The sequence below is a fragment of the Bos indicus genome, chromosome 11, assembly GCF_029378745.1.
Source record: "Bos indicus isolate NIAB-ARS_2022 breed Sahiwal x Tharparkar chromosome 11, NIAB-ARS_B.indTharparkar_mat_pri_1.0, whole genome shotgun sequence".
Classification (NCBI taxonomy): domain Eukaryota; kingdom Metazoa; phylum Chordata; class Mammalia; order Artiodactyla; family Bovidae; genus Bos; species Bos indicus.
This window is the reverse complement of record NC_091770.1, coordinates 61,978,889-61,988,957: the sequence shown is the minus strand read 5'-3', so window position 1 is coordinate 61,988,957 and position 10,069 is coordinate 61,978,889. Positions and strand designations below refer to the sequence as shown.

The 10,069-nt window shown below is 38.0% G+C and overlaps 1 pseudogene; it reads left to right on the top strand.

The window, feature by feature from the left end:
* The window catches only part of LOC139185793 (craniofacial development protein 2 pseudogene), a 181,320-nt pseudogene that overhangs the window by 77,937 nt on the left and 93,314 nt on the right, over positions 1-10,069 (top strand).

Here is a 10,069-nt window from a genome sequence, read left to right as displayed (position 1 = left end):
TGAACACACAAGGAAAAAAATTCTTTCTTGACTGTGAAACAATATGGCAGGTTCCAGCCTCATTTTCTCTGCCTCTGCCATCTTGGCTTCCCACTAACTGGGTCCAGATTTTCTACTGGCAGGTGTAGTACCATCATATCCCAAAGTGCTCAAGCCTGGAGGCTGGATACTCTAAAGAATTTCAGCATATACTGACTTCTCCTTCACTAAGCTGAGTGTCACCGTTCTTGGGCCAGTAGCCCTTCCTGTGTGTTCTTCTGACAAACATCTAATATGCCAGGTTCTGAGTCAGGCACTGGCAGAGGCAGATCCATGTTTTGTGTGACCTGAAACTTGTATAATTTGGAGTTCTTCTTTTAAAAAACAATATTAAATTACAAACCAAAAACAGGTATGAAAATGAATGCTTGTGCTCAGTCGTGTCTGACTCTTTATAACCCCATGGACTGTAGCCCACCAGGCTCCTCTGTCCATTGGATTTTCCTGGCAAGAATACTGGAGTGGGTTGCCATTTCCTTCTCCAGGGGATCTTCCCGACACAGAGATTGAATATACGTCTCCTGAGTCTCCTGCGTTACAGTCAGATTCTTTACCACTGAGCCACCAGAGAAGCCCATGAAAATAAATAAAGAAGTCATGATGAATTTAAGTTTTTAAAAGCTTATTCTTAATTATAAAAGCTTAATTATTCTATAGAATAATTATGTCTATACAATTTTTTCTGTAGAAATAATGGAGAGACCTCTAGCATGGTTGATCAATATAATTTTTTAAATTAAAAGTTTACAAAAATTTCTTTCAGCCTCACTACTCATTATTAGTAAGTTTTTAACATTTGGAAATTTTTTAAAAAGGATTTCCTTGATGGACCAGTAGTTAAGATTCCACACTCCCAATGCAGAGGGCATAGGTTCAATCCCTGGTGCCTGGTTTGGCCAAAAGTAAAACCCCACATTTTTAAGATTTAGAGAAAGCCTCTATTAAATTTTCTTCATATGTAAGCAATAAAATTTGAAGAATTTCAATTCTTATACAGTGACTAATCTTAATACTCTGAATTGCCAATGATGTCCTCATTGTAGTGGTATCTTACAAGGTTTTTTAAAATTGAAGTATAGCTGATGTACAATATTATATAAGTTACTGGTGTACAATATAGTTATTCACTATTCACGATTTTAAAGGTTATATACTCCATTTATAGTTTAGTTATTGTAAATTACTGGCTATATTCCCTGTGTTTAATATATCCTTGTAGCTTATTTTATACTTAATGGTTTGCACCTCTTAAGCCTCTACCCCTATGGTATCCCTCCCTCTTCCTTCTCACCACTGGTAACCCCTAGTTCGTTCTCTATGTCTGTGACTCTGTTTCTTTTTTATTATAGCTGCTAGCTTGTTATGTTTTTTAAATTCCACATGTGACACCACACAGTATTTGTCTGACTGACTTATTTTACTTTGTATAATATCCCTCCAAGTTCATCCATATTCTTGCAAATGGCAAAATTTCAATCATATATATATATATATAGATATATATATATATATATATACGATATGTATGTGCTATATATGATATACATATCCTGTATCTCTGTCCATTCATCTGTTGATGGACAGACACTTAGGTTTGCTTTCATATCTTGGCAATTGTAAATAATGCTGCTATGAACAGTGAGGTCTTACACCTTTTTGAATTAGTGTTTTTTGCTGAGTCATATGGTAGTTTTATTTTTAGTTTTTAAATAAACCTCCATACTGCTTTCCACAGTGGTTGCACCAATTTGCATTCCCACCCATAGTGTATAAGGATCCCCTTTTCTCCAAATTCTCCCCAGCATTTGTTATTTGTGCTCTTTTTGATGCTTAGCCATACTGATAGGTGAGAAGTTTTGATTTGAATTTCCCTGATGATTACCATTGTTGAAAATCTTTTCATGTGCCTGTTGGCTATCTGCATTTCCTGTTTGGAAAAATGTCTATTCATTTCTTCTGCTCATTTTTTAATTGGATTGTTTGCTTTTGTGATGTTGAGTTCTATGAGCTATTTATATATGTTAGATATTAACTGCCTATCGGCCATACGACTTGCAAATATTTATTCCCGTGTTATGAGTTTTATAATATCTTTATTGATTCAGTATTTTATATCAGATCAGCAAAGAATTTAAATCTTTTCTTAGTGTATTTATATGCTAATACTTTGAGATGCATTAAATACTACACAGAAATTTGTAATACTGCTACAGGTTTGTTCCCCATAAATACTGGAATAATGATAAATTCTATTTTGCCTGATTCTCACTAAAATGGAAAAAAGTGTATAGTGTATTTATAATTATACAAGTGACACTGTCAAGTTCATTTGTACAGAAGAGAACTTCTATTTTGTCTAACATTGGTTAGAATTAAATCTTCCACTTATAATGATACACATCTAATGACTAGAAGAATTTCCCCCAGACTAGCTTCTGTTTCCATACATTTCAAATCTAGTTTTTCTTCCACTAATTGTATACTTCTGTGCTGGCTACTTTGGGACCTGTTCACAGCATGATACACTTTCTGGCCCCTTTACCTTAGGGCCATGATACAACTGATGTCATGGATGAGTTAGGGATATTCCTGGGAGGCATTCCTACATTGAGATGGCTAGCAAAAACTTACACGTACTCAGAAGTGACTGTAGACCACATGAACATTCCAATTAAACCCAAACTAGATATATTTCCAACTCAGATTTCCTTTAGTTGAATCTACATGCAGTTACTGCAGCAGTTATTTTACCATAAGAAAAAGTATGAGAAGCTCTAGTGAGGGTACTTTTACTTTGGTTGTGTAGGCAGTAGAATACCTCAGTTTTGCAAAGTTTGCAAAAGTATTTGACCAGTATGTGAGCATGTAGCTAGAGCCCTCCCAAGTCTGTACAAACGAAGGGTTCTAAAGCTTAAACTTCATTAGCTTCACAAAGAATTTAATGCAGTCAGTAAGAAAAACTATAAAACAGTCCTGTCCCATTTGTTTTTCTGGGATTAGGGGGATGCATGAGATAATACAGAAAGAATATAGGCTTCTGTAGTCTGTGATTTGTTCTTGCATCAACTCTAGTGGGATATGAAATCCCATTAGGGATGTCAATATGGACCCTGTGTCCCAGTACCAACTGCTAGGCTCCTAGATCATGCCCAGATTTGCACCTCTTTCCACTACATCCTCTGGCCCTGATCTCCACCCTGTGCTCTTTGGTTTTGTTTTGTTAGTTTTTTGTTTTTGCTTTATTTGTCTGATTGCTATTGTGGTTCTTGCCTGAGGATCTATGTTTAGGATCTGAGTGGCCAGAATTACAGGTACACTGTACAGACAACTGCATGTGATACTGAAGTCTGGCAATGTCAGGAGAGAAGGCAATATGGTTGGAGAGGCAAAGAAAGAAAGGAGATTTGAAAATATGAGGGTAGCCAAGGCAGGTGAAATTTGTGTATACCTAATTATTTTTGAAAACCATTTCAGAATTAGTATAACAAAAAGTAATAACAACAAGAAAGCAGACTATTTCTTTTTCTTAAAAAAAAAAAATAGTTCTACAACTGAACTGTGATGGTTTATTTCTCTGGGTAAAAATAGAAATGTTCTTCTTATAAGTTTCATGCTGATCATAATGAATAATGATACAAGTGAATAAAATAGGACAATATCTGTTTTTAGCATTAGAAAAAGAGGAAGTCCTTAAGAGAGTTCTGGAAGAAACCCTGAAGATATACTCTGAGTCATGGCTGCAAGCAGTTTTTATAGGCCTCCCACTACTGCTAAGTCTGTTAAGTACAGAACCATATGTTTTTCTCAAGTGTGAGAATATGAAGTTGGAAAAGTTACTGAGAAAATTCTCCTGTTTCTTATGGCATGTGTTGATCAGACTTCTTATTGGAAAGTGCATTGGCTAATGTCCTGTGCGTCATACCCATCAATGATGTATTGCTCATTTTTGTTTTGTTTTTTGTAATATTTGCCTGTCTGGAACATCATGGTTTGGCAAATACTACTTGTTTGTACATGTGTCTGAAAGGGCTGTGTAATTATTCTGGTTGTAAAGTGTTGCAACATGCATCTGCAGACATGCTAGAGATCATAAGTTCTATCTAAGGTTAAGAGAGAAAGAGCTAATGATACTGGCCCTCAAGTGAACTAATCAAATTGACTTAGTATTTTGGTTCCATAGTCTAGTAATTGCTTTTATTTACTATCATCTTAATTGACAGAGTTGGATTATGGTCGGTCCTCAGGTTTACCTCCACTTTTAGGTAATGCTGCTCTGAGGTATACTTGTTAAAAATATATCTTTTTTAAAAGTCTATTCTGTAACAGCCAATGAAAATAAGTCACACATTTGATTTTCACAACTTAAGTCCCCTTTATTAATAGGATGATTTTTTAAAAGAAAGTAAAAATTACCCTGGTCTAAGATAAAAACAAATCTTCTCCAATCCAACACGTTTTTCATCTGTTCTTGTCCAGTTGTTTTACCAATAGGAATAGGTAGAATTTCTCATTCTATTTTTCTACTTGTTTAAACACACTTTGCTTGTGGTGTGGGGATCCAAGTGACCATGAGGAATATTACAAAGTAGGAAACATTTGTCTTGGATGCCTGCCTCTTTGTTCCCTGAGTCACCCTTGCTCTTAGGGCCCCATCTCAGACACTTGGTTCTAAATTTTTATTTTCAGTTCCTAATATCTCATTCTGTAAGACTATGAGTACTGTATTTTCTTTCTCTTATTTAAATTTACTGGTTCTGTGTTGATTTTCCTCAAGATTCCAGGATATACTAGTGCATGTAATTTTTTAAAAGGCACAGCAGTTGTACTCATAGGAGAGAGCTAGAGTAATTATGAATCAAGGAACGCAAGAACCTACTAGGAGTGATGCCCTTTCTTCGTTTATATTGTGTTGATCATTCATTTGACATATCTATTGAACATCTATTTATTTGCCAGAAACTGTTCTAGGCACTTGAAATATATCAAGTACCAAAAGCTAAAATTCCCTGTGCTTGGGGTGATCACATTTGTGCAGTTTTATATCTCTTGAGAGTATGAATCATGCTTTTTCAAATTACGAGTAACAACATCAGTGCATACAGTTTGGATTTTTTTCATACTGTTATCTCTGATCATACTTTATGTCATGTCTGTGTTACTTGATGAAACAGTTCAGTGTCTTAGATGTAGTCATTGAAGTGGCTGGTCAGTGACAGACTTGCTTCTCACCTTATTGGAAACAAAGTGAGGGGCAGACAGGTTAAAGTTCACCATTTTTATAGAAGAAAGGATGCAGATCAGGATCCAAGGAGGCAACAGATATATTTGGCACCAGCAATATCATGTGCAAATCCTAGCCATTAAAATTTCTCCAGGACTCCTGAAAGTCTAGATTAAAATACTTACTTAGGTGCCTTCTTCAAAACTGTGTAGAGTCATTCACTTAAAAATGGTCTATAGGGGGACTGAATTTTTTAATTTGCATATTCATTATCTCCTTACTAGATTTTTACACAGAAAAAAATGAAATGGGAACATAAAAATTTAGAATAAGGGATCTGTCTGTGAAAACATACACCTGTTAAAAGACATTTAGCTAAGCCAGGTTAGTATGATTAATCTTGCTTTCAAAACAGGGAACTGTGCTACCAAGTATGTATTCTGTTTTTCCTAATCTCTCTCTCTCTCTATATATATGTATATATATATAGTTATCATCATCATTCTGTCTTGATGTATTTTAAAAATGTCTTTAGCTTGCTATATAATCATATAAAAACCCAATGTTAAACAGTTCAAGTTGCTCCCTGTGACCTAAGTTAAACCTTGTAAGGTTCAGATTAGGGGACAGGAAAGGAATTGAAGATACTAGTGGTTCTTAAGCTTCAGTTAAGTTGAAGCATACTTGCATCTGGAAGATGCCTAACTTTAAGCTTAAAAAAAAAAAAAAAAACTGAGGAAAACAGAGGAACATGATAAACCTTTCCTAAAATATAGCACTCTAGGAAAAAAATTATCTACAGGATGATTGCATTAAGAACTTTAGAAATACTAAAACAGAAGAGTAAGTATGTATAATGTAATATTTATAGATTGTTAATTTACAAATGCCAAGTTAGTATCCTTTCAAAGTACTGATTAAAAAATGACTCTCTACCCTTCTTCAATAATGAATGAGTTCAGCTCTCCACACCAGTGACAGGGAGTCAGTGAGTGTGAACTCTAGCCAAGCAGTCAGCCTAGGTGTATTTAGAAAGCAGAGGAGAAGAAAAGGAGAGAGGAAATAATTCCTCCAGTACAAGAAGGAACCTGAGAAGGAAAAAAGAGAAATTCTCTCCTATGTGCCTATGGAACACATTTTTGCTAACTTTGATAGGAAAAATAAGAATATATTTAAATATTCTTCTTATGGATGAGAAAAAACCCAACTCAGTGAAATTGAAGAGCAAATCTGATGGAGAAATAAGTTTTTAAGAACTATTTTAAAATGTTTAAAGGCATAGTTTCAGTTACTTCACAATGATTAGCACATATTTAACCCTCATATGCTAAGCACAGTCAAGCTCTTTTTATATGTTGTCTCCTTTCATCTTTATGACTTTGTGAGGTACCATAATTATGTTCATGGTCTAAGTCTATATTAAGGAACTGAGACTTTCAGGGGTTAAGAATCCCATCCAACGTGTCAGGATTCACACAGAGTTTTGCCTATTTTCAACCCTATTTCTTAAACATATCAGCTCTTTGTACAATTTCAGTACTGAAATTTAATTCAAGAACTTCAATACAACTGTATGCATGTTTTTTTTCAGGTTATAAGAATACGAGAATCTTAAAATATTTCAGTTTACTAATAACATTTATGTTGGGTCAGTTCAGTTCAGTCACTCAGTCGTGTCCAACTCTTTGCGACCCCATGAATATCGCAGCACGCCAGGCCTCCCTGTCCATCACCAACTCCCAGAGTTCACTCAGACCCACGTCCATCGAGTCAGTGATGCCATCCAGCCATCTCATCCTCTGTCGTCCCCTTCTCCTCCTGCCCCCAATCCCTCCCAGCATCAGAGTCTTTTCCAATGAGTCAACTCTTCACAGGAGGTGGCCAAAGTACTGGAGCTTCAGCTTTAGCATCCTTCCTTCCAAAGAAATCCCAGGGCTGATCTCCTTCAGAATGGACTGGTTGGATCTCCTTGCAGTCCAAGGGACTCTCAAGAGTCTTCTCCAACACTACACTTCAAAAGCATCAATTCTTCGGCACTCAGCTTTCTTCATAGTCCAACTCTCACATCCATACATGACCACTGGAAAAACCATAGCCTTGACTAGACGGACCTTTGTTGGCAAAGTAATGTCTCTGTTTTTCAATATGCTATCTAGGTTGGTCATAACTTTCCTTCCAAGGAGTAAGTGTCTTTTAATTTCATGGCTGCAGTCACCATTTGCAGTGATTTTGGAGCCCAAAAAAATAAAGTCTGACACTGTTGCCACTGTTTCCCCATCTATTTCCCATGAAGTGATGGACCAGATGCCATGATCTTCGTTTTCTGAATGTTGAGGTTTAAGCCAACTTTTTCACTCTCCTCTTTCACCTTCATCAAGAGGCTTTTTAGTTCCTCTTCACTTTCTGCCATAAGGGTGGTGTCATCTGCATATCTGAGGTTATTGATATTTCTCCCTGCAACTGGGTCTAAATTCTGAGTTGCTTGTTACTTCACTGTCTTTCCTTATTGTAGAAAGATCTTTGTCTGGGCTTCCTTCTAAAAGCTGCATTTTTTTTAATAGACTTTTTTCTCCAAAAGTTCAGAGCTTTAAAAAATCATCTTTTAAGAGTCAGCTTTCATTATGTTTGTCCCTTACTAATTTGATGCTGGGAGGGATTGGGGGGAGGAGGAGAAGAGGATGACAGAGGATGAGATGGCCGGATGGCATCACTGACTCGATGGATGTGAGTTTGAGTGAACTCTGGGAGTTGGTGATGGACAGGGAGGCCTGGCATGCTGCGATTCATGGGGTCACAAAGAGTCGGACACGACTGAGTGACTGAACTGAACTGAACTGAATTTATTCAATTAGTATTATAGAAAGAATCAGAATGTTTTTGAACATTCATTTTCTTATGCCCAAATTCTGCTATCTAAAGAAGATTCATTTTATCATTTTCAAAAGACATTTTGTATACCAGCTGACCTAAGATGTTATTTCATGTTGAGCCAAAGTTTGTCTTTGGGATTCCTTGTCTTTCTTTGAGTGCCTTTCTGTCTGCTTCACAGGCTTCCCCAGTGGTTCAGTGGGCAAAGAATCCCCTGCAATGCAGGAGACACAGGCGACATGGGTTTGACCTCTGGGCCAGGAAGATTCCCTGGAGGAGAAAATGGCAACCCACTTCAGTATTCTTGCTGAAAAGTCCCATGGACAGAGGAGCCTGGCGGAGTCCATGGGGTCGCAAAGAGTTGGACATGACTGAACACATGGCACTACCTGCTTCAGAGATCCTTTCCTGGCACCTTCCTGCTGACCCCTGCCTGCTCAGAGCACCTTGGTGACAACCCCAGTATGCCTTAACTCTGCCTCATTTCAGTGTCTTCCATACTCTGCCTTGTTAAAACTCCTGTGTTTGTTCACTCAACAAATATTTATTGCCCATATATTATGTCTCAAGGTCAGTGCCAGATGCTGGATATACAACTATGAGGGAAAAGACATGGTCACTGCTTTCATGGAGTTAATGTAGAAGGGAGTTAGGTACTAATCCAACAAACAACAAGCTGCATGAGCAAAAGCAACACTGCAGACGAGAAATGGTGCTAGCAGTTGGTGCTGGGATAGTCACAGAAGGCTAGACTTCTTTGTAGGAAAGTGACCCTTCAGCTACAGCTTCGAGGAAGAATTAACACCCAGAAGAGGGCAAGAAAGAGCTTTGTAGGCAAACTACTCAATTCCCTCTGCATTACCCAGACGTTGTTTTGCGTGCATGTGTGTGCACACACGTGCATCATACACACACATGTCTACATACACATATGTGTGCACACACATACATATACATCATGCCATAGATTGTCTGTGGATTGATTGCTTTGGGTTCATTTTTAAAGCGGATCAGAGTATGCCATTTTAAGAGTACTTTGGTATAAAGATTATTTTAACCTGAAGATATTTGAGATTCAACAAATGCAGAGGGGGAGAAAACCTTCTTGGAGCTTCCCTTACCAGTGCAAGCAGCAATCTCTATGAAATAAGACTGCCATAAATTCCTCTTCAGGGTATGAAAGTCAAATGTACCATTTCTGTGGACATAGTGTATCTTCTCTCCACAACTTGAGAATGCCTGGGATTAATTGGCCTGGTGATTCCTGTAGCATGATGTCATTAGTAGTCACACTGCTGCTGCTGCTGCTGCTGCTGCTGCTGCTGCTAAGTCGCTTCAGTAGTGTCCAACTCTGTGCAACCCCATAGAGGGCAGCCTACCAGGCTCCCCCATCCCTGGGATTCTCCAGGCAAGAACACTGGAGTGGGTTGCCATTTCCTTCTCCAATGCATGAAAGTGAAAAGTGAAAGTGAAGTTGCTCAGTCGCGTCCAACTCCTAGCGACCCCATGGTCTGCAGCCCACCAGGCTCCTCCGTCCATGGGATTTTCCAGGCAAGAGTACTGGAGTGGGTTGCCATTGCCTTCTCCAAGTAGTCACACTACTCCTACTAAATGGAAAACCTTAGGTGGGAGAGAAGAGGAGATTGGCCAGCTTTTGGATAATGCATAAAGTATCTTGCAGAGTACCTGGCATGTAGTAGGCACTTCTACCCCTTCCTTCTCTTTGTCTTCCCAGGTCACCCCACATCTGTCCCATTCCCACGTTTCTGGGTGCACATGTTTGGCCTGTGTGACATATGCAACATGGACAGGAGTGTCTGATGATGCATATGCCCAGAAAATATCAAGTTGGCATTTTTAAGTTTGAAAATGATGTAGGAAAGAAACAGTGGAGTCTTACCCATAAATAGCACTAATTAACCTGAACAGCTTAAAGTGCAA